General features: G+C 45.2%; 1 protein-coding gene and 1 pseudogene across 2 annotated transcripts in view; both read right to left on the bottom strand.

The window, feature by feature from the left end:
- The window catches only part of LOC126524274 (uncharacterized), a 243,604-nt gene that overhangs the window by 179,309 nt on the left and 40,861 nt on the right, over positions 1-23,434 (bottom strand). The gene's annotated exons all lie outside the window — the stretch shown is intronic.
- On the bottom strand, positions 16,809-16,985 carry LOC126524788 (U2 spliceosomal RNA; annotated as a pseudogene).

The following is a 23,434-nucleotide window of genomic DNA, read 5'->3' as shown; positions in this document are numbered from 1 at the left end:
TCTAAACAAGATTGCACTAGGCTACTAGTAACTAATTCCGCTCTAGTAGGAGCTCCAATTGTACATTCCAGGCCATATGCCGATAGCGTAGATAAATAATCCCAACCAGCCACTTTTCAGGGCATAAAATGTTGATATTAAAGTCTCTGATCAAGCAGAATTCGTCCACTGAGCTCCACTACCGCAGAGTTTCTTCAAGCTCTACAAGAAACCATCAAATGCTGCATGAGGGTGGTCGAAAAGTCGACAATATATGTACAGAAAATGACCTCTTACAAATTGTGACTATCATAGATTCAGCATGTACAAAAGATTCATCAGCAGAAAAAACTTCACAGTTGTCGTTTACAAAGAGAGCAACACCTCCGCCACGACGCCCGCGTCGTGTAACAAAACGGGCAGAAAAGCCCTGCTAGGTAAAGGTATCAAGGCAAGCCTGGGAAACAATGATTTCTGTTATTACAAAAACGTCTACAAAGCCAGCTGCCGACTCAGTCAGGCATTTAAATTCGTCCCAGTATTTACGCCAACTTCGAATAATAACACTAACAAGGGTGAAATCTTTGTCAAAATTGCATTGAAATTCTGTTTTAAATGAAGTGAAGTCCGGCAGTTAGCTGAAAGGAAAAGGCGTGTTCGCTAAGCAATGTTCGGCTAAGCAATCGGCAAAGCAGGTGTGCTTGTTTACCGATTCGAACAAGAGATGCTGTTTCATTCTTTCTCACAAAGACCTTGCTTCTTTTCGTCCAACAAAACCGATAACCCTCCTCCTACGCCTTCATTGTGGCTTTCCAGAAGAAATCACGGTTAACTTTGGTCAAGTTATTATTTAAGTATATCTTCGGAAATGATACAGCTTCGCGTATTTGCTTCAGCTCTCCGCGCGCTTCAAACCATTTTTCCTCGCAAATTACAGATGTGAAGCGCACCAGGACCACAGGGGTACCACCGATTTTGATTTTTAAGCGATGCAGGGCCTCAGTGTCGTCAGACGAAAACCCAGACAGCTCCAGCTTTGCTGCCATTTTCATGATTGTTTCTGTTAGGCTATCATTACTTTTCTCTGGCACACCTTGAATCTTAGGATTCTTTATTCTGCCGTACTGCTCACTCTCATTTTGGCTTTGTTCTATCTGTTGCATTACTGCTTTCTGAGTTAACACAGTTGTTTTCAGAGCTTCGCGTTCAGCACAATCAAACATATTACGTTCCTGAATATCCTGCTGTTGTTTCTAAACAAACTCGTACTTCTCGGACAGAAACGACACCGATCCTTCAAGTTACCTAACAGATTTCAATACAGCCTTGAAATCTTCTTGCGCCAATATGAGAGAATCAACCTTCCTATGTAGAATCGGCTAAGATTGCAAATGCTTTCTGATTTCCCTTAGCTCATCCAACAGTGAACACTCTGAACCATTGTTCTCCTCGAGAGCAGTTTAGTTTCTTGTTACTTAAGCAGGTTTTGCACACCCACACATCTCTTTAGCATGCCCCATAGTAGTGAAATTGTTAGCTGCTATTCCAGAGTATGACTGTCCGAGATGATACAAATATTCGCATTGAGCACATATAGTTTATTTTGTATGATTATTATTAATATTATTATTATTATTATTATTATTATTTTCACAAAACAGGCTAGCCGTAAGCAGCGTGCGAGGCTGAGCAGAGAGGCGAAAAACCCTATGGCAAGTGTGCCTGCCGTGGGCCTACGTTCCTGCATTATGCACAGCACGTATTGATATGGTCTTCTTGTTAGAGGTTCACAGTATACTTACAGCACGACACAGGAAAAGAAAGCGGACGACAGGTGTGTCTTTCAGAATACTTTGATGAAACGTGCAGGTTTCTACACAAGTGACGGTAGCTGCTTAAAATTTTGATGTGTCGGCTTTTGCGCCAGGCTAGCGAACCAGGCTAGCGCTACGACTGAATGGCACAGCGCAATTTCCATTCCAGGTTGTTCAGTAATCACACACAGATCACTTGCGCCATCGTTCAGGGCCAGACGTGGGCTTTTGGGTTGGTGCTTGTTGCTGCGTTTGGAGCAAGAACATGGCGAGGAGCAGGTACCACTTGTGGGCAATTAAAAGCAATGTACACACGTCATTTCTCTAGAAGCTGACGCTGAGCACAGGTAGCACGAGGATCTCGTTGGGATGACAGGACGACTTCGCTGCAGCCGAATTCCTAATACTGCATAAGCGGTGAAGGTAGCTATATGCACTTGTTGATAGGTCCTCTTGTAGGTTGTTGTAGCGCAGAGAGAACGACACGCACATAGAAGGCACGAGACAACAGACAGCACTAAACAACAAAGTGCGAACAGCTGCTGTTTACGTGTGCCCTGTCACCTCACACCGATATTCTGAAACCACCGTGGCGCACTCCAAAACAAATGTATACTTCAAAGCGTTCTTATGTTGCAAAAGGTGTCTATTACTTGCAGCTAGTAAAAACAAGGCAGTAATCTTATAATGTACATGTTTTCTTCGTTATATTAAAAGAATTATGCAGCTTGTGCCACAAAACCTAGAAACAAGCAACCGTGGGCGTCGCACCAGACGCATTGTTCATGCCGCAATCATGTGAAAGGGGCCCTCTCAAAGTGGCCCTGGGACGCAGGCGACTGTCCCAATTGTCGTCGTTCCAGTCGCAACACGTGAAACCGTCTTGACGGAGAACAGGCGCTAACAGCTGTTTCGTTCTCACATCACAGATTCTTACTGTAGCATGCGTCGTTTCTGGTTTCTTTCTTTTAGGGGGGGGGGAGGTGCTTGCGATAAGTGTGCAACACATTTTGTTCCATATATGCGCATGCGTTTTGTTTGGCGTCCGTCGCGCATGCGCACTTAGCTAGCGCAAACACGGCACCTAACAATCGGCAATAAAGGCGCCGGTAAATCTCACAAACGCTTTGAGACAAAACCTCTGGCACATTCGTTGATTAAGTGATTAGGTGAAAAGCGGCGGCCTCACCGCAAAACGAGTCATTTGGCAGCAGCAGCAGCTGGCCGTGAACTCGTCTCTCGGGAACGTCGCCTCAATTTATCAGGTCGGTGTCACAGCTGTATTCCGTAAACCCGAGCTCTATCTATATACTGAAGAGCGCTCTCGCTGCTGCTGCTGCTCCCACCTTGCATTCGTTACTCTATGTGTTCGTGATATCCATGATATTCTTTTTTTTTGCGTGTGCTTGTGACACCATGGCATCGTTGCAATATACCATACGCACTAACTGTAACGCGAACTTCACTGCTGATGAACGCTCAGTCCCTTGTTGCGAATGTCTCGGCGCCTATCACTTAGGCTCATGTTAGGGGATTTCTGAATCCACGTTCAAGTCAAAAGGAGCAGTGAAAAAAAAAAACTGAGGGAGTGTCATAACTGCCATAAACTCTGCAAAGCTGGCAGCTCAACTCGTAAAGAGAGCGATGATTCTGCTATTGCCGCCATGCTACTTGGCATAAACCGAACACTTGATGAATTGCTTCCTCTGAAGAAAGTCGTTCAACACATGGAAGAATCCCTGAACACGATGGTAAAGAAATACGACACTACTGTTTCTGATGTTGCAAGGCACAATGGTGAAATTAAGAACCTGAAAAGTAGAGTGTCCATACTTGACGAAGTCGGGCCAGCGCGGAAATAAAAAAAAAGATTTCTTGTGCGGTTAACGACCTGGAATACCACAGCAGCAAACTGAACATTGAACTTCATGGCATCCAGAGGAAACAACAAGGGATGTTTAATATCTGAGGATAACGCCATTGAGTCAAAACTTCAGCTCGCAGCATTAACTTAGCAAAACATATCTGCGATGCACCGGCTGCCCTCTAGCTCAGATAATATTCCTGGAATTCTCGTCCGCTTCTAGAATCAATCGACTAGGGATCAATGGCTCGATAAACATAAGGATCTGCCAACTGTTAAGAACAGCGCGTACATGATGGAAAGCCTAACTACGCAAAACAGGGCCCTACTGAACTTGGCTGAAGAGTGGGCGCATGAGCACGATTTTTGCTATGCGTGGCTCCGAGGTGGCAACGTTTTCTTCCGAAAACAAGAGGGCGATCGTGCGCACTTCATAAAATGCCCCAGTGACCATGCCAAACTTGTTTCCTGAATTCCCGGCGACTGTATTCGTATGCGTCAAACCATGTCTTGTGCTGATTGGGTGTGCCCTTCTGACTTGTTTAACTACTTTGGGCCTACACACTGAAATGGTGTAAAGTGCGTTAATTTGAATTGTCAGTCTGCTTCCAATAAACATGATGAGCTCGACGCATCTTTTAGCAGTCAAAGCGTCTCTTTCGACTATATCATGTTGTTAGAAACGTCGTACCACCTAAACTCGGCCGTTTGCCAATCTCCGAACTAGAGATTATTCACGCAGTCGCGGACGATTACACGTGGCGTTGGAGTTAGTATTCTGATTTGAAATTAATTAGTAGTGCACCGTATAGAAGATTTCTGCACTGTGACCGAAGATTATGAGGCCCTTTCAGTTATATGCTCAAATTTATTGCTTACTGTATGGTATAGGCCACCTGATGGTAACACTGAGCGTTTTTGTTTTTCATTTCCTTGAAAACTTCTTTACTTATATCTCTAATAATCACTATCAATTATTTTGGGTGGCGACTTTATTATTCACCTACCTGTATTAACACCCTTGTGTCGTGACTTTAAGCTCTTATTACATTCTCACGGTTCTTCAAATGTTATCTCGGTGCCGACAAGAGTGACCGGCCACACAGCCACCTGTATTGATTTATTTATTACGAATTTGCCTGATTGTAATACAAAAGCTGGTGCCTGGTCTTTTCTTTTGAGTGATCACATGCGAATTGTTTTCAAAGTAAACCGTAAAATTAAAAGGTATTTCCCATGTGACTTTTCCACCGGGCTAATTACCTCATTGCGAAAGCAGAAATTTCGTCATTAACTGCGACATATTGACTGGAGTTCAATTTATCAGTCAAACTTTGCTAACTTCACGTATCAAACTTTCTTGGGCACCTTTTGTGTGCTCTACGACCGGTATTTTCCAACTCGCACTAAAACAAAGTGCTCCTCAATGATAAGAATACCGTGGATCACGGTAGAACTATTCCAAGAAATCAAAGAATAAATAGGCTATATAACAAGTTTATCGTTTCCCGTGACATGGCAGATCTAAATCCGTTTAAGAGGTACCGTAATAAATTTAATAAGCAGCTGCGACATGCTGAGATTCGCTATAATAACGAATATGTTGAATCCTGTTCGAGCGATAGTAGGAAAGTGTGGAAGAAGATCAATTCGCTACTCGGTCGTTCACCTGAAGCCCTACTTCCTGTCATTATTAAGAAAGACAGGGTTGAAATTAGCGCCGAAATGTTACCTGGTGTTTTCAATTGTTATTTTACCAAAATTAGTACGTTACCCACTAATAGCAGTGCTTGCCGTCAAGTTAAAGCCGCGCCTCATGACACCGTTTTTCTCCGGCCGATTGATGAAGGTCAACTTATCTGTATATTTTTTAATTCTAAGAGACAAAGCGCGTGCGATATAGATAACTTGCAGATGAAACCTGGTAGATATGTTGTTGATGTAATTGCCCCAGTGTTAACGCATATTTAAAACCTATCACTCGCTAGTGGTGTCTGCAAAAATCTTAGCTTTATTCAAGAAAGGTGATAAAACAGACATGTCCAACTAGAGGCCAATATCTATGCTCCCGATCTTTTCGAAAGCTTTAGAAAAAGTAACTTTTAGCCGTGTACCTAACATCTTTGAAACTAAAAATCTCCTCACTGACTCGCAATATGCCTTTCGCAAACACAGATCGACCCAGCTTGCACTTCTTCAGCAGGAAGAATATATTTTAAAAAATTTTGAGGACTGCCAGCTTACTTTAGGGGTATTTATTGACTTTAGTAAGGCATTCGACTCTATCAGTCATGAACTATTAAACAAACTTAGCTACTACGGTGTACACGGTGTTGCCTTAGAATTATTTCAGTCGTACTTGCAGCACAGATTCCAGTATGTGTTCATTAACAACAAATCATCCAAAATTTCTTGTGTTACGGCAGGTGTTCCCCAGGGCAGTATCCTTGGGCTTCTTCTGTTTAATCTTCACGTCAATGATCGCGCTAATATTGATCCCGATGCCAAATTGATAATCCTTGCCGACGATACTACTGTCTTGTTTTCGTCCAATAATGCTCCGGAGCTAGTACCAGTGGCTAGCTCTTGTTTGGAAAAAAAATATATTTGTGTTCTCTAGAAGATGGTCTCAACATTAAAGCTGACAAAACAAAGACAGTTTTATTTCAAGCGAAGAATAAGAATATCCGTCTTTGTAGGGACGTGGTGTTAGGACCTTCTAAAATTGAATTAATCCTTTCTGTGAAATCACTCGGGGTCTTTTTTGAAGAAAATATGAGCTGGAGCGATCATATTGATTTTCTTGCAGGCAAACTCTCCCAAATTACTCGACGCGTTTTCTCTCTTCGCTACATGCCTCGGAAGATTAAAATGTTAAATTATAATGCTTTGTTTGCGAGCAACCTTCATAATTGCTGCCTTATTTGGGGCACCACGTCTGTTACAAATATTAACCGTTTTCTTGTAATACAAAAGAAAATTGTTCGCGTAATTAGTGATATGTTCTATGACTCCCCACCTGAGCCCCTATTTAAAAAACTTCGCGTAATTAAAGTCAGTGATATGTTTAACTACAGCCTTGCTCTTGTATAACTAAAAGAAACCAAACAGAACTTAAGCCATGTTTCATCTCTGGCTACATTAGAACACAGCATCCCATTTTATAACACCAGGTCCCCGGAATACTGGCATGTGCCGCATGTGGGTCCAACTTATAATAACCAGATGATTTGTTACTCTCCACACTATGTTGAATAATTTCTGATCTGCGTCCATCGATGTACCTAATTTTTCTGTCAGAGAACTGTATAATTTCTTTTGCCCAAAGAATTGGGTTTGACCATATACCTAATCTTTTTTTTAAGTGTTGTGTGCATCTATATATCCATATTGTTTACATTTCCCTAGCTGTTTTATGTGCGAAGCAAATTTGTTTAAATGAGATCTATGTGCTATATCCCCTTACTCTCTCTTTCCTTTCTCTGTTTTCATTCTCCCTCTTTACTTTTTTTTTCTCGCTCCTAGCTGTCTGCTGCCTTTTGGACCTTCTGGTTATTAGGACCACTCAAGTTGCTTTTTTATTGCAACTTTTTCCTAAGGCCTTGGCATTTAGGACCACTTCTTTTCAAGGATAAATATATTATTATAATACTGGACTTAAACATTTACTGCTACAGGGCTGATCCGGCACGCCCCCTCTTATGCCCATTTTCTGGAGACGCTGAGACGATCGAACATCTTTTTTCATACTGTCGTCGTTTCCCATGTAAAAGGAAACCCTTTTCACGCGACAGCGTTAATGAGCTCTTGCCGCACAACATCCGGTGTCGGCGTCAGACGTAGTTTCGGCGAAAATATTTTCCGAACCACCCATACCCAGGCTCTCCATGTGACGCAGGGAATTTACTGAACAACTTCAATTTTTCAAACTAAATACGTGGGAAAATCGTAAAGTATGACTTACAAACGACCTGTAGATATGATAGCTCTCGGACTGCAATTTGACTATACGAGAAAACATAATTCTGCTACGTGAAAACTCAACGAAACCCCCTTTCCAGCGTTTCTACCTTCTACAAACCAGCTGCAGCGCTCGCCATTTGCGCGCGCCGGCGCTTTTGTGTCTCGGGGACCACGGAACGGACGGACGGAAAAAACTTTAATGGAAAAAGGACCTGCGAGGTTGCCAGCCCGGGCTCAGGCCACCCGGGCATTGTGTGCGGTGAGGCATAGCCTTTCCACCGCTGCCCGGGCCCGCTGGATAGCCCATAATTAGTCGTGTAGTTCTGAGCTCGTCAGAGCGCTTAGCCATCGCTCCTCGACAAGGTCCGGTTCTATGTTGTCCTCTACGTATACTGAACTGATCTGTGTGCACTTCCACAAGATGTGTGCCATGTCTGCGTGTTCGTGTTTGCAGAGCTTGCAGCTTGCGTCTGGATATTGTGTTGAATTTATTCTGTTTAAGTGTACTGGGTTTCGGAACGTTCTGGTTTGCAATCTTCTCCAATCTGTTTCTTGAGACCTGTCGAGTTGTTTGTGGGGTTGTGGGTATGCTTCTCTTTGTTTCGTGTAGTGTGTCAGTATGTCGTGGTACGTGACCAGTCTGTCCCTGTCGTCTTTTATCGCTTCTTCGTCATCGTCGCCTCCTCCGTCTTCTCCATCGCCTCCGCCGCAGTCCTTCCCCCTTCCCCGGGGGTTGCGGGGTGTTGGGCCGTCACTGGCCGTGCCGCGGTGGGTTAGTTTTCGCGCGACTCGGTGGGCCTTCTCGTTGAGGTTGGGAGGGGCACTCATGGTAACTTCTCCCATATGTGCCGGGATCCATTTAAGGTATTTGGGTGTAATTGTGCCGTTCCTAAAGTCTTCTGCTCTGTGGTTCAGGATTTTGGCCGCCTCGGTGGAGACCCAGCCCTTTGTGAAATTCCTAATAGCCGTCTTGGAGTCGCTGATTACTGTTCTGTATTGTTCCCGACCGCTGATTATAGCCAATGTGATTGCCGTTTCTTCCGCTGCCTCCGACGATCTAGTCCTTACGGAGCCCGCAGTCACGGTCTTTCCTTTTGTGCATACGACCGCCATTGCGAAGAGGGAGTTACCTTTGTCAGCGCCGACACCACCATTGTCGTCCCTGTTTCGGGGGTACCGCGCGGCGTCTACGAAGAGCACCCCCTCCCGCGCGCCGTGGTTTTTGAGAATCGTTTTCGTGCGGCATTTCCTTCTCTCGACATTGTGCACGGGGTGCATGTTCTTCGGGATATTTACCGTGTTAATTGCGGCTCGGACGTCTGGGTGAATCTGCATCTTGGAACGGCGCGCCGGGTTCCTGGCGCTCGCCTCCGCGACATCGCGGGCCCGCTTCCCTGCATAGCGTCCGCGGCCACCGTTTCCCGGTAAACATTACGGTTACATATGCTCCAGTTGCCGGAAAGCGTGAGAAGCAGTCAGGGATTGTTGAATGCTATCTCGTTCCACTCTCAAAGGCAAAGCCTAAGCGTCGTCCAATTTTTTTAGAGGTACAGGTTTTATAAATTATAGTAAATTTCGCCCTACGAGACATTCTGTCTCTGAGATATCGTCTTCTCGGATACTGTCATACGGACGCTTGCACTGCCGCAGAGGAATATCGACTAGCTTTGACGCGATTTGCTTGACAAATTCTTACACAATACGTTATTTTATTCGTTTGATTCTTCCGAATGCTTCCTTTGTTTATATTCAGAACTAAATGTATTTTCTGATGTTATCCAACTCTTGGCCCATCTCCCATAGGCGATGTGTGCCATCCATAAAATGAAAGCAAACGAAACCGAATGCGTTTCACCAGAATCCTGAACGAAGATTTTCCATTTCAGACAAGAGACATGGATTGTTTCGAAAGCATTGTTTCCTCTCAAATAGCAACGTGACTGCGCGCTATTTTCACACGCATACTAGTAGGAGAAAACAGGTACGCAAGGCTGGTCATATGGTAACCTTAAAAAGGTATCGATTTGCTGAAGCAATTTATGTTCTAAACAGCTACCCTCCGCACACGGCATTTTGCGAAAGCTAGGAAAAGTACATGTGAGGCTTGCTAGCCCCGAAAGAAGCAAGTCAGGCGTCTGCTTCAACACGTAACTATGGCCGTTAGTCGTAAATGCAAGGTTTTGTGCTTCATTTAGAAAACGCGCTCCACACGCGCAGCTATATTGCTGCGGCTGGGTATGATCAGGATAGCCGAAAAAAATACATCGAACTCACAAAAACTCGCCCCGACCAATCGCAAGAGCATCGCTGCTCTTGCGATCCTCTACAATATGTTCAGCCTCAATTTTGGACACCAGCGCTTAAGAAACACCAGAAATCAATATCAGATTAGTCTGTTGAAGTAATGTGTCGAGATTCGGATGGCATTTATTCAGCTGAACAAGTTTGCTTTATTTTTTTCTTGGGTAAAACTAAACTAAGGGTCAAGTTTTTCTTTCCGAATCTTTTTAATGGTTGTTCTGAATGGGGTGAGCAGGATGCATTATGTAATCTCCTCTTGTGGTGCACAAGCCACGGACGCTGGCACTTGCAAGCGACATAGAACCAATAGAACACCCCTCTGAATCTCTTGCTTTACGACATTTCACGCGTTTCGATTTCGCCACCTCGACAGGCTGAACCACTGCAGTAGCGGTGGTGCGTGTTCGCAGAGTCTTCTGCGATAAGAAAACTCTACACTGCTCTAAAATTTAGAACAATGAAGGCGGATAAAGCGTAATAAACATAGCCACAATAACGCCTGAATCCACAAGCACGAAGATCAGAGAAATCCATGTACTGCCCATCATTCCCATTGTGGCTGAACGATTGCAGCGCCACAGTTTCCGCTAGTAATTACCCTAGGAAACTCTATGTTTCATACAATAAAAATTGCTGCAAAATCCCACTCCGTGTTGCAACGGATACAACAATCTATGTGCTTCTGGTGGCGTTCCATTGCTTTATTTTATTACCGTCATCACGATGCTCCAGGAAAGGGAAATTCATTGTTTCCCATTTACAAGCTCCGTACTGACTGCGCGTCTCATGGCGAAAGGCATTACGCGCATATAAGATAACTAAGCATCCGGTTCTTTTTCATCTATATTTTTTTATGCCAGAAGGACTCCTTGCAAACTGTATATTTCACATCGTTTAGCAGCGACATATATATATATATATATATATATATATATATATATATATATATATATATATATATATATATATATATATATATATATATATATATATATATATGATACTCGATGCGACATTGGGATGTCATCTTTCTCGAGCATTCGTATTCAATTCGAGTGAGCAATTTCACCATTCGAACACCTGTACTTCCAAATAGATGACATCAATTTACAGTCAACTAAAAAAGTTTACGGACCACGGTATCTCAGAAAACGCTCAATTTCCGGGCAGCCTGTAACAGTAGTCAGTATCACCGAACATCACAATGTTCACATACACTGCTAGACGCTGTAAATTCGAACACTAGGCTGCGCTATGAGGCTGCGTAGATATTGACCTTATTCTATGATCTCGTATTCCGCAAATTATTGTGGTTGACTGTACTGCAAGGAGGAGGCGCAACACGCTCAGTGTATATTGAAATGCGCGATTATTCCACAAAGTTTTTGCGTCCAACGTTCCCTTTACTAAAGCACGTCCACCTAATAATTTTAAGGCGGAAGCCTTTCTAGGCTCATGCTGAAGTTTGCGTCAGCGGACCTGTCCGCCGGAGTGTCCACCGAAGCGTGACCACGCCATATGAAGACAGAAAAAACACAGATCAAGGAATGAAAAATGATTGATGGTGACAGTTAGTGAATGATAACGTTATAAATTGGCAGATATTAACAATGACTAATAATGACTAGTAATGAATTGTAATGACCAATATGGCTAACGATGGCTTGTAATGACCACAATTGATCAGAGATGACTACAAATGTCTAGTAATGAGTAGTAAGGACTGAAATTACTATTAATCACTTGTATCACCACTAATGACTACAAAATGACCAATATGTCTAACGACGGCTTGTAATGACCACAATTGATTACAAATGACTAAAAATGCCTAATAGTGAGTAGTAATGAGCAATAATGACTGAAATGACTTGTAATGACTATTAATGACTACTAAGGACCAATATGTCTAACGACGAACTGTATGACTACAACAGACGTCCGCATGCCAAGTTTCATCCTAGACGCCAGCACTCGTTTCTCCTCTTGCGGAACGGCTGCCCCTCCAACGGGTGTAGGTTTCCGCCGCCGCTTCCCTTCAGGGTCGTGCCCGCGTTCAGTTCGCGCTGCGCACGAAACGTCTCTTGTTTGCGACGGCGCCTCCTAGGACGACCGGGAATTATTATTGCGTTGTTAACTGTCACGACAGCAGTGTAAACATGAAAAAGTTGACGCCACCAGTGAAATTCTGCCGATTCATAAGAAAATGGTACGGAAAGTGCAGACTACAGACATGGATTACTGCGGTGCGCCGAAGGAAGTAAACAACTGGCAAACGAAGCGAGCTCGTTCATTGATCACTCGTGAGTGTATGACAGTTTTTATGTGCAACCCACATGAATGTCATGATTACTCGGAATATAATCATTTTATTCATATAAAAACTTTCAGTTCGACCAGCGCTTGTCCTGTCTTCTTTCTCGTGTTTCGTTGGTGTGTGCGCTGCCAAAAAATAGAAACCACTTCTGTTGCATGCACTAGCAGTAGCCGAAGTTCACGCGTGCTGAGAAATTGAATATGTGCACGATGCATTGAACATGACCGGAGTTTATTCCTGCATCACCACTGCACCGATCGATCGAGTTACTGGATGATACATGCCCGCGCCTTCTTCGCGCCGGCATTGCTGAAGCAGAAATGATTACTAATACTTTCAACTTCCGTCTCTTGAGCACAGTTAAAAAATGGCCAAGCTATTTACATTGCTGCCTCTATTCTATATTGTAGGGGACATACTAGTTAAAGTTGTATACACATGTCGTACTTGTGCTATGCGGCGATACACTTTGTTTATTTCCGCACAGTGTCGATGAAATTCCATTGTCGCCATCAGAGACAACACGGATTTATAGCAAACATTTTGTGGGAAACTGCAAAAATGACTTTAGTTAAGGCGTATCCTATGTGCCGACCATTTTCCGGCGGCATATACGATACCGTCTCCAATGACCTGCTCAGCGTCACTTACATGGCATTCAGAAGCTGCCCTTTCGCCGCATTGCAGCCATAAAAATAATCGTCAAGCGTACCCATCTTCTTAAAGGCAAATAGAAGCGTGTACGTCGTCCTTCGAATAAAACGTCCACGCACACGCACGTAGGCACACACCGCGCGCGGTACGAAACGTGCCCAAACACGCGCAGTGCAAGAGGCAATCAAGGCGGTGCGAACGAGAGATGGGAGAGGCGTACCACCCGCTAGTTGAATTTTGCCCCGCATGCGACGCACTCGCGCCGGCGTAGCAGGGGCGATTGTAAGAGGCGATTGGACGAGTGGTGGAAGAAAAGTAGGGAAACGACAAAAAACGGAGACGTACAAAAGCACAGTTCGCAATAGGGGATCAGAAAATTTGGTTGTTGGAGTTCACCATGTTCTTTTTTTTCTTTAACCTACGTAGGACATTAGGCAGTATAACAGCAATAGCTTGGTGACGCAACCCACGTCCCGTTCCAAAGGGGACGCTCATAACATCCATCCATCCGTCCCGCAGCGCCGCTCGCGGTGCCGTTATTGTCTATTGATTACAACTGACTAAATATGCTTACTAATGAGGCGAATGATAGGAGGAAGAGTACGCTTTCGCCGTTCCCCTCTTAAGAGAGATTTTAAGCGACCCTGTATTTTTTACGGTTGTTAATTCGACTGATAACGTACCGAAATAACCATATCGCATGTACTTACACATCAGCGCCATTCGAGATGATGAGGTTCCTGACTGAGGAAGAAGACGCAAACGCGACAAAAATCGTTTGCAAAATTTATTTTATTGCGCTACCCACACCTTTTACTACGCTCCGATTAGTCTGTTAATGATTAGCACATTTCAGTAATTATTTGTATACCTTGCCCGCTTTCACGCAGTCAAAAATTCTTGGGATACTTCCCGCACTTTCCAGTGTCTATCTGCCCGCCTATTCTCACGTCGGCCTATGTCTCTAACCATTTTCCCGCCAACTTGAGTAAGTGGACGGTCTATGGTCTAATCCGTAGAGCATTGGGCTGCATTCCTGAGGAAACAGGTTTCCAAACCAATCTGTTTCTGTTACATTTCTGCCGTTAGCTCTCCGCGATTGGTCAAAAGCTTTCGGGCCACCCCCACTTCGCCTGTTCGTCACGCGACGTACAAGCACTTTTTACGCATGATTAGGCCGAACAAAAGATAGCTTGCGATTCTGCGACTTTTTCGCCGTGAGCCGGTCACTATGCCGGTCACCATTTCGCCTGTCTGTCACGAGACGTCACAAGACCCGCCAACCTCACCAGGTCCAAGTGTACGCACTAACTACATATTTTTTGACGAAGAAAACTGTATTTGTTTTTAAATAGCGGCAGAGTGCAGCGTTTTGAACGGAATGCCCACCGATCGCTCCGGCAGTGGCTACTCGGGGCTACCGGAGAGAATGCATTTATGTCCCATGGCAATGTAATGTTGTTGAACCTTTTAGTCACGTGTACGAAATCACGCTGCATATGCTTCTTGAATGAGGATTTCTTGTATTGGCGGTCCCCGTTGCACGCTTGCACGATTTCCGACCAGCCACCACCAGCTAAGAAATGGGAATATATATATATATATATATATGTATATAAATTAACGCGTCGGGGTAGGCGATGCTATTCGCTTCCAATGCAAACAAACGTTACCTCCTATAAACGAAGACGCCGCGTGATTGGGCGGCTCGAACAAAACTGCGGGTCGCCGCCAGTCGGCGGTTGCGTAAGGTTGACGTTACGATACTGGAATAAAATCAGAATTGGGCAGTTTTATGGCAGAGGACGTCAACTGTCGGACTGTCACAACTGCCTGTACCCATTGTGCCTGGCTATATTACACTGGGCATGCACCGCTCTTCAGTTAACGTTTTCGACGCCAACTTGGGTGCCTGGCTGCGTTTGCTCATCTTCGACGACCCTCTTCAACATAAAGAGGAACAATGGGTATGTGCCACTGGATCCGTTCAACTGTTGAAAGACAAAAATAGCTCACATACTTTTCTCCGGGGAAGGGCGGTTCAGAAGCCGCGTCTTATACACTCAGACAACCTTGCCTGAATTCACACACCCGCCACGCACGGAATTCGCGGCGGTGCGACTAGATGGCGAGGAATGCTCAGAGAAGCGCGAGAGAGGGCCTCTGCTGCATACACCCGTCGCCCATGACGCGCCTCTGCGGCTTCAATACGGTACGTCGCTACACTGATTCTGTGCTATTCGCATTAACATCGACATTCTTTCTGAGATGGATGCTGCCGTAATGTTTTGTGATGTCGTTCCCTAACTTCTACTATTTCATCTTTTTGAGCAGTACAGTTCCATTGCATAACTGTCATTTTTGAGGAGGCAATAAATTGGTCAGACCTATTTTGCAGCAACACGCATGGTCCCCCGGCGAAAGCGCACGAAAGTGCTGCAAGAACATGCATTCTCCCCGTTTCGAGTAAAAGAGGATATACAGTGAGGCTCAGCTAATGTTAGCCAAGCTGCTCATCGAAAAAAAAAAAAGATTACCAGAACAAGGAGCGAGGTACCTTTTGAAAACCTACGGTGTTAGCTCGTCAAAGCGTTAGCTGGGACGCACAATAGATGAAGGGGATTACAAGTTCACGAAATAGTTCCCGTTTCGTAAAACACACGCCTACACACAGCCTTGCACATAGCGCCTTTATTATACAAAAACTAACCCAAGTCTGTCAGCATTGGTATTTTGCGCAGCATTAGCCATCACAACGGAATGGTGGAAGAATAATAAAACTCTCACTTCCACCGTATTCTCTTAAATACCCCCGCCGTAGTAGTATTGCATAAGAAGCCGGGGCACAAAAGAAACGTCGGATTGGCAACCTCGTGATGTGAAACAGGCTGATACATCATGAGTGAAGTCTTGTGTGCCGGTAATGGCCGCGATGTCTTAGAGAGGACTGCTCCCGCCTATAGCTGGGTGCGGGCAAAAAAAAAGAAAGAAAGAAACGACGAATTGTGACAGTCAGGGTAAGAGGGCTGGCGCCGCTTAGAGGTCAACCTGAACAAAGAGACATACGAACTATTCGCAGGATCTATTTTTTCAATTGCTAGATATATCATTCTTTGTGCAAACACCTATTGCATAAGCAATGCACGCTAAAGTGCAAGATTTTCCCGCTGTAATCGTTTTTTAAGGCGATTCACTTTACGACGTCGGAGTTCCTGCACTCATTGTGCCGAATACTCCAAATATTACACCGTGCTGCTTGAAAGGAAGAACATCAAATGGGACGCCAACGCTTCCAGATGCTTCAGAGGCTAGATGCAATCCCTGCCTTGATGTATAAAATGACAAGGCCGGCGATGAGCCGGCCAGCGTTCACAGATTAAACTACACCCTGCGCTACAATCCATATTCACAGAAACGTCTTTCCCGTGTGGCGAAGGGTGGTGACTTGATACGTCGGATGACCCAGCCCCTCCATGGTGACGACTATCGTGAAACACAACCCTAGAGCGAACATGGCGGACATGGCTAACAAGCTGCCATCCCCTGGCGGAACATGCTTCTTCCTCCCGGAGACGAGCCACACGCGAGAGCCACATGGCTCCCAGTGGTCGCCTCTGGGCGTTCCCGAGTTCTGTAGCGCTTGGCGTTTCTTAAGTTTTCGCGCCATAGTGTATACTCCACTGCATCGCCACCAACTGGTTGCGCGGGACCTCTGCGCACGCGACCTTTCGGGCTTAGCGAACGCCATCCGGTCAGCCCAGCGCGGCGGGCGCGCGTACTCGATTTTTGTTGCGGTAGGCCCTTCTGTCCGGAAGCCGTGACTGCCTGAACTGTCGTGCATACTGGGTTAATAAATCCCCTTTTACAGCGAAGCTGTATATGACTAGTTTCCAGCGGAGCAATGACCGTAGACCAAGAACTGTGGACCGATCCCGGAGATAGTGTAATACCGGGTCGACTCGCGGCGAAGGTCAAGCAGGCTTCAAGCACTCCGCCTTCATGCAAAAATAATTTTGATATCTTGCGTCCGAATACAAGCTGTATCAGATATTAAGCTGAGACGAAAACTTTGAACACTGACCCGCGTCGGTTTTGCCTAAGTGCTCACCGCCTTCTATTTTTCGGTGTTCCGACCACTTGCGTATCTCCTTTCCTTTCCTTCTGCTCTCCCGTGGTGGCGGTCTCGTCGGAACTTATCACGCGTCTAGTTTCCTCCGGATCCTTGGGGCAGCGGTCTCGTGGGCCATGCGAATGTATATAAACATGACCGTAGATGAGCCCGTACCTACGTTCGAAATTCTGTGTCATCTCTGTGCAGTATATACGCTAAACTGCTTCGCTGTTCATCCACCTTCACAGAGTAAAACGGCTCCTTTTTTTTATGGTGACTAAGGATGGAGCCGTCTCTGCAGCGTGCAGTCGTCAAATCCTGTCGCAGCGTCTTGTGCGTAGTATAGAAGCAGGGACCCTACATGCAAGCGCTGTTTTGGAGTGGTGACATCACCTAAGTTTTGACCGTTATTTACCGCTAAATTTGGTGAGTAGGCATTTTGGTCCTCAATCTCGCGAGAAATCACGGCGCATTCATCATTTTTTTTTCACGCTCTTACGTACGCATATTGGCACGCGAGCTAGTAAATTTCTTTTAGTCTAATACGAATGCGCACTTGAAAAATCTATACCTTTATTATACTAAACGCCTTTTCCTTTTGTTTTAACACAACAAACTTATTTTTTTTGTATTGGATGTCGTGCGACACGTATAAAGGAACAAGTTATGAGGCACGGTATTATCAAACGCCAAGAAATTAAACTACATTAGGCGTTGTCGTTGCCTTCCACTTATACGTAAAATGTAAAGGGTGTTTTAAGAGTGTTAGCTCTTACTCATCACGTTTCTCGATTTCTTGGCGTCTGCTACCACCTTCCTTCGGTGTGAAATTTTCAGTCCGAGGAATGCAAGATGGCGGCCCCAATAGTAAATCGATATAGCAACCCAATTGGTGATATGTGATCTCATGTGAATGTGACGTCATAATCCAATATGGCGGCCAAATTCTGGTGCCACTGATGATGTAACGGTCAAATGTGGCGGATAGAGGTGGAACCTTGTGATTACAACGCCATGGGACAAAATGGCGCCATAGTTTCGGTTTCCAAAATCCAAGATCTTGTGCAACGGCATAGCCGAGATAGCGGCTGCTAAAATTAGTTGTGCCCGTACACCCAACACCCTCTAGAGAACTTAAGGCCTTCTGGCTGACCCTCTCCCCTTGAGCTACGTCACGCAGAAGAGGCCAACATAGAAGTTCCGTGCAGCGCGCTGCGAAGCTACTAGCGGCGTACCTGTGTTGAAAATGAAGCGCGGAAGACACACAATAGTTAACCCCGGCTATTCGGAGAACACAGAGGCGACGACGGAGGCGACAACAATTCGATTAGTTCCAGGAGCCGTGCCGCTCCTCGAATAGCTTCGTGGTTAAACAAGTCCCGGCATGCTCGGCCATGCTGCCGCATGCTTCCGAACGCACATTTTTTTTCTAGACGTGACCAGTGCATGCAGTCTCAACACTTGTGCTGTGCTTGCGATTGTGTGTACCGCGAGTCTTCATTGCCCCGGAATGTGGAGTGCCATGCCAAAGATATGCGTAAAAAGTGCTGCGTGCCCAATTGCCGGAGCAATTACGAATCGGGGGAAAAAAATCACGTCTTCAAGTTTCCGCAAGATGAAGAAGCCCAGAGTGCCTGGATTAGGGCGATACCACCTGCAGATTTCATTGTATCACCGCACTCCAGGGTAAGATGTTCAGCACTTCTTGAAATAGTTACTTTTGAAAAATACGGGAAGGTTAATTGCTCAATTACAGAAAGTTCCTTTAAATCAGGAATGTTGGAATAAAATTTAGAGCAACTTTTAACTTCCTTCTAGGTTTCTGAACTTCACTTCATTGAGGCCGACATCGTGCGGGAGTTCTCTCACCTCGATGACCTTACAAGGCACTGCACCGCTCTCACGCCTGCGTTTTCGCCCAGGCGCAGTCCCATCAAAGTTTCCTCAATGTCCACCTTATCTTTCGAAGCCAAGCACCTCGAGGGAGGATTCTGATTCCAAGCGCATGCGTCTTGAAGGTGCTTCTAAGAAGAAAGCGTGTGAAGCGTCTGCTGAAGCATTCCGCAAGGAGAAGGAAGCGGATAAGATTCGAAGCCTAGAAGACCTGATGCAATTTATAACAAGCAAAAAGTCTACGTTCAGGAAGAGGAATTTACTAATCTGCCAAACCAACGTCGTTTAGACACTGACCTCACGCTTGAACTGCTCGTCAGTGATGATTCCTCAGAGTTCGACGCTTGCGAGGATGGACACAAATGTCAATTTGTGTTAAGGCACCTTTTGCGGTGTAGCACGAATATTTTATTGAAGAACTACTGCTGCAAGATGAATGACAAAATATTGGATGCCAATGCTAAGGCAAGGAAGAGAAAAGCTGAAACTCTGCGCAATAAGGCAGCTGTTTCCTTGTAAATAGCTGCACGAATGCTTTATATTCCGTTTCTGTACTTATTTGAGTTGTTGTAAATTAGCACACTGTGGTAATTAGTGCGTCGACAGCGAAATCATTCATTTAAGCATAATCTAGATTGCAATAAGTACATGTGTCCCCAATAAAATTGTTCATACGCAATTGTGAAACTAATAGAGTGCGTTACATTCATTATTGCCGCGCCATAAAAACCATAGGTACAAAAATACGAAAGAAAAAGTTTTTATGGATTCAATTTATTTGAAGTAATAGGTATGAAGTGTACGGTATAATAAATAATAATCATTATTATAACGCACAAGCAACGTACATTACAAAGACGTCAAAGCGCGACGCTATAAAATGCTGCTGGAATCAATACCTGCACATGTTTTACAAAGCTGTTTTGTATCTTTGCCTCTAAATAAATGCTTTGTAAGGTGCCTGCTGCTCATTCCGCAGTTTAGACTGACGAAAAAGTGTGGAGTGGTCAATAAAAGCATACAGCTGCTAGGTGAACCAAGCCGCGATCCCTTCATTCAACCCGTATCCCCGAGCGTGCCGATGGCCTCTTCTCCGTGACGTCACTCGCCGAGCACTCAGGCCTTCTTGTCTAGGAGGTGTTGGTACACCCCCCTTCACCCCCTTCCCCCATAGATCCTCTAAAGGGGCCACTATATATATATACATATATATATATATATATATATATATATATATATATATATATATATATATATATATATATATATATATATATATATATATATATTCGTTCCGCTATATATGCTCCGACAACAAGGGGTGCCAATCCGGGGACAGTTGTGTACCGAACTTGGTATGTAACCATATGGGTGGTAGTACATAAATAAAGCCACGATTAAATAATATATAAGCATTGTATACATGGAATTACTATATGAAGCATACCCAGATCACACCAAAAGCCGAATTCTAGGCCCGCCTCGACACCCCAAACGAGGCAAATTCCGATTTTGGACGTATCTTGAGGGGTTTGTAACTCGACAAGGGGTGGACGTATAAAATGGGACCGGTAACAAATGATTTGTCTTGACGAGATCTATCGGAAAAGACGGGTAGATTAAGCTATTCACATGAGCGTTATTTCTCTGATAGATGGCGCTAGGCGTCAATGGCTTCGCTAGGCGGCGCGCATGCAGGCGTATGTAAACAGCTGTCTCCCTCCGGCGCTATGCTCAGATGCGCTCCTTTGGCCGATACGTTCATTACCAGAGTGTGTTTGAAGGACATGGATTATCCCAAACCATGGACGTCTAACGCCGCGGCCCAAGAAGATCCTGGAAATAATTCCAAGAGATCAGACATAATCGGATACTTCCCACAACGCCGGGCGGCCGAAACCGAAGGGGAACGAAAGACGAAACAGCAGAGCGACCGAAAACGAAAGCGAGCTCGCATTCATAAACGAAACACCTAACGCACGTTATTTCAACGTCTTCCAGACGGTGGCAGCACTTATTATTTTTTGGAAGTGTGCTGCAATAAAGACTTTGCCTACTAGCCTGTTTAACTAAAACGCAGACATACCGCGTACAGTGCTCAGATACGCTGCATGTCTTTGGCTGCTGGAAGCAAAGTTTACAGAAAAAAACTAATTAGTTTCGCGTAAACAATGGCTGCGGTAAAAGTGGACTGTCCACAGGTATTTCGCCCTTTTGTGTCCCACATCTTGAAATTCGTTGCAAAGCTTAACGCGCCAATTTAGCTGGCGGGATCAAGTACACTTACAAAGGCTATGACCAACCTAAAACAGCGCTCGCACGTAGGCTCCCTATGTAGGAGCATCGCGCACTTCCCTCACCATCAAATTCGCGCACTTTCCTTCGTGCGAACGCGCCTCGGTATTGCTCTAGATGTGCTCAAGGAGGAGGACAAGTACGAAATTGCAGCTATAAACATCAGTACGGCGGATAACATCATTTAGCATATTATTATCTCTATCGGCAAATAATGACGTTCGTTTGTAGAACTCAAAGCGCCATATTTAGTTTTATTCGGCAGAGAGCAGAGGCATCTAGTGTACAAGCTGCCTTCCTTGGTGCTAATGAAACGCTAACAAAACTGCAGCCACCGAGTAAGTTAGCCTTAAAAACTGACGCGTCGCAGTATGTATACGATATCTTGCGAAAGCGAATTGCACGACAACACCGATCTTCATAGAGGTGAGAGCTGTAAGAATATTTCGTTAGCTGTACAGAGTGGCGCCGGTTTCCTGCTAGACAGATGTCAACGTCGCCCTTCACCTTGCTCTGGAAATGCCAAAGCGACAGACTAGGAAACCTAATGAGCCAAGCCAACTTTGTTTCTGCGGGCGAAGCACATGTAACGAACAGCCGTCTGTTATAGCCTTGCGGTGACCTGTTTGCGATTGTTCCCCCCGAGCGGTGTCCCCTCGTGTGTCGCACAGGCGGGCGCGTTGTCGGACTCAGTCCGCTGCGAAGCACGTGGGCCGAGGAGGGCGCGCGAACTCTGAAAAAATGTCAACGCATCAGATGGCGAGCGCGCGAAGAGCGCGAAACATCTGTTCTCAGCCGCTGACGTGCAAGGCCGTGCCAAGACACTTTGATGAAAAAAACGACGGTTCATCTTGACAACGGGACAATAGGCGGTCACGAGATGAATGTCAGAATTTTCGCGCGGTCTCACAGGATGTCCCCGAAAGCCATCGATGAAACAGCATGTCAAAGTCGAGGATAGCTCAGCGAACAGCCCAAACCTGACTTCTTTCTTTCATTCGATGGAGCGAGCTCATAAAAAAGAACACAGAAGAAAAAAAAAACCCTACATCCCCGTCTTTTTTATTCGTCTTGTGTTATGACCGCTTTCGCGCGCTGCGTAGGCTAAGCATTAGAGTTCAGCCAGAGCACTCTCCCGGTTGATTTCTTAACGTAAATGCTTTCCCGCTATTCTGTTAGCTGACATCTCGGGAGTCCCCCATTAAGATTAATTACTTCACCGCATTCTTACGCGGCTTCATTGAAACATTTAACAACATCAAAATTTTCGTCCCGTAGGCCAGTGGCGCGGTGGCCATGCATTTTTAAACGGTCCCGAACTTTTAATTCAGCAACGATAAACATCCCAGTGCGGGGTGCTGGTGGAGCCGATTTTAATGCGTTTCCCTTTTGCGTCGCATTTTACAGAGGCCAATAAAAATGTTCCCCAGCTGAATAGTAAATAGTTCGCAAAACTAATAGTACGCCATATATGCAAGCGCAGGTTTTACACAAGACATTTATCCGTGCTTGAAGCATAAGGAAACAGAAAGCGCCAGAGACATTCCGTTAATTACCGCAAAAAAGCCTCCTTCAATTCGAGCCAAGCGCTTGAACTGGATTACTCCGAGGCGGACTTTGCTTCCACGAGAAATCTACGGGCATAATTGACTAGGAAGAAAGGAAGGAAATCAACTTTATACAAGATCCTGCTGGCCATGAGAGCTTTGGGCTCTCATGGAGTGGGCGTCTCCCACGACGGAACCGGGAGCGTGACTTTCCTGGCAGCGTCGTGGACCTGCTGGACGGCCCAGAGTTGAGAAGGATAGTTCTTCGCTCCGGATTGCTTCTTCAAACTTGCGCTTGTCCGGTTCGGAGTTTATGTGAGCTTGCGAGCACGGCCAGAGTAAAGGATATACGTTAAGGGATGTATTGCAATTGGTACAGTAAGACTTGTCGTAGAACTCAGGCATGTAATGGTATAGTCTGTTTTGCGTGGGGTGTGTGTCTGTTTGCAGCATTCTGAGTGTAACCGCTTGAGCTCGAGTGAGCGTGCGGTGTGGCGTGCTATACTGTCCGCGTTGTATGTAGTAGTGTTTAGTGATTTCATTGTATGTAGTGGGCGCGTCCTTGTTCTCCGAGTGGTTGGGTGAAGCCGCGCGGTCTGTAAGCGCGGATTCTGAGTGTAACCGCTTGAGCTCTAGTGAGCGTGCGGTGTTACGTGCTATACTCTCTACGTTGTAGGTAGTAGTGTTTAGTGATTT

This window comes from Dermacentor andersoni, chromosome 3 (genome assembly GCF_023375885.2).
Source record: "Dermacentor andersoni chromosome 3, qqDerAnde1_hic_scaffold, whole genome shotgun sequence".
NCBI classification, from domain to species: domain Eukaryota; kingdom Metazoa; phylum Arthropoda; class Arachnida; order Ixodida; family Ixodidae; genus Dermacentor; species Dermacentor andersoni.
Note: the sequence above shows the minus strand (reverse complement) of the source record. Positions and strands in the feature narration are given on the sequence as shown.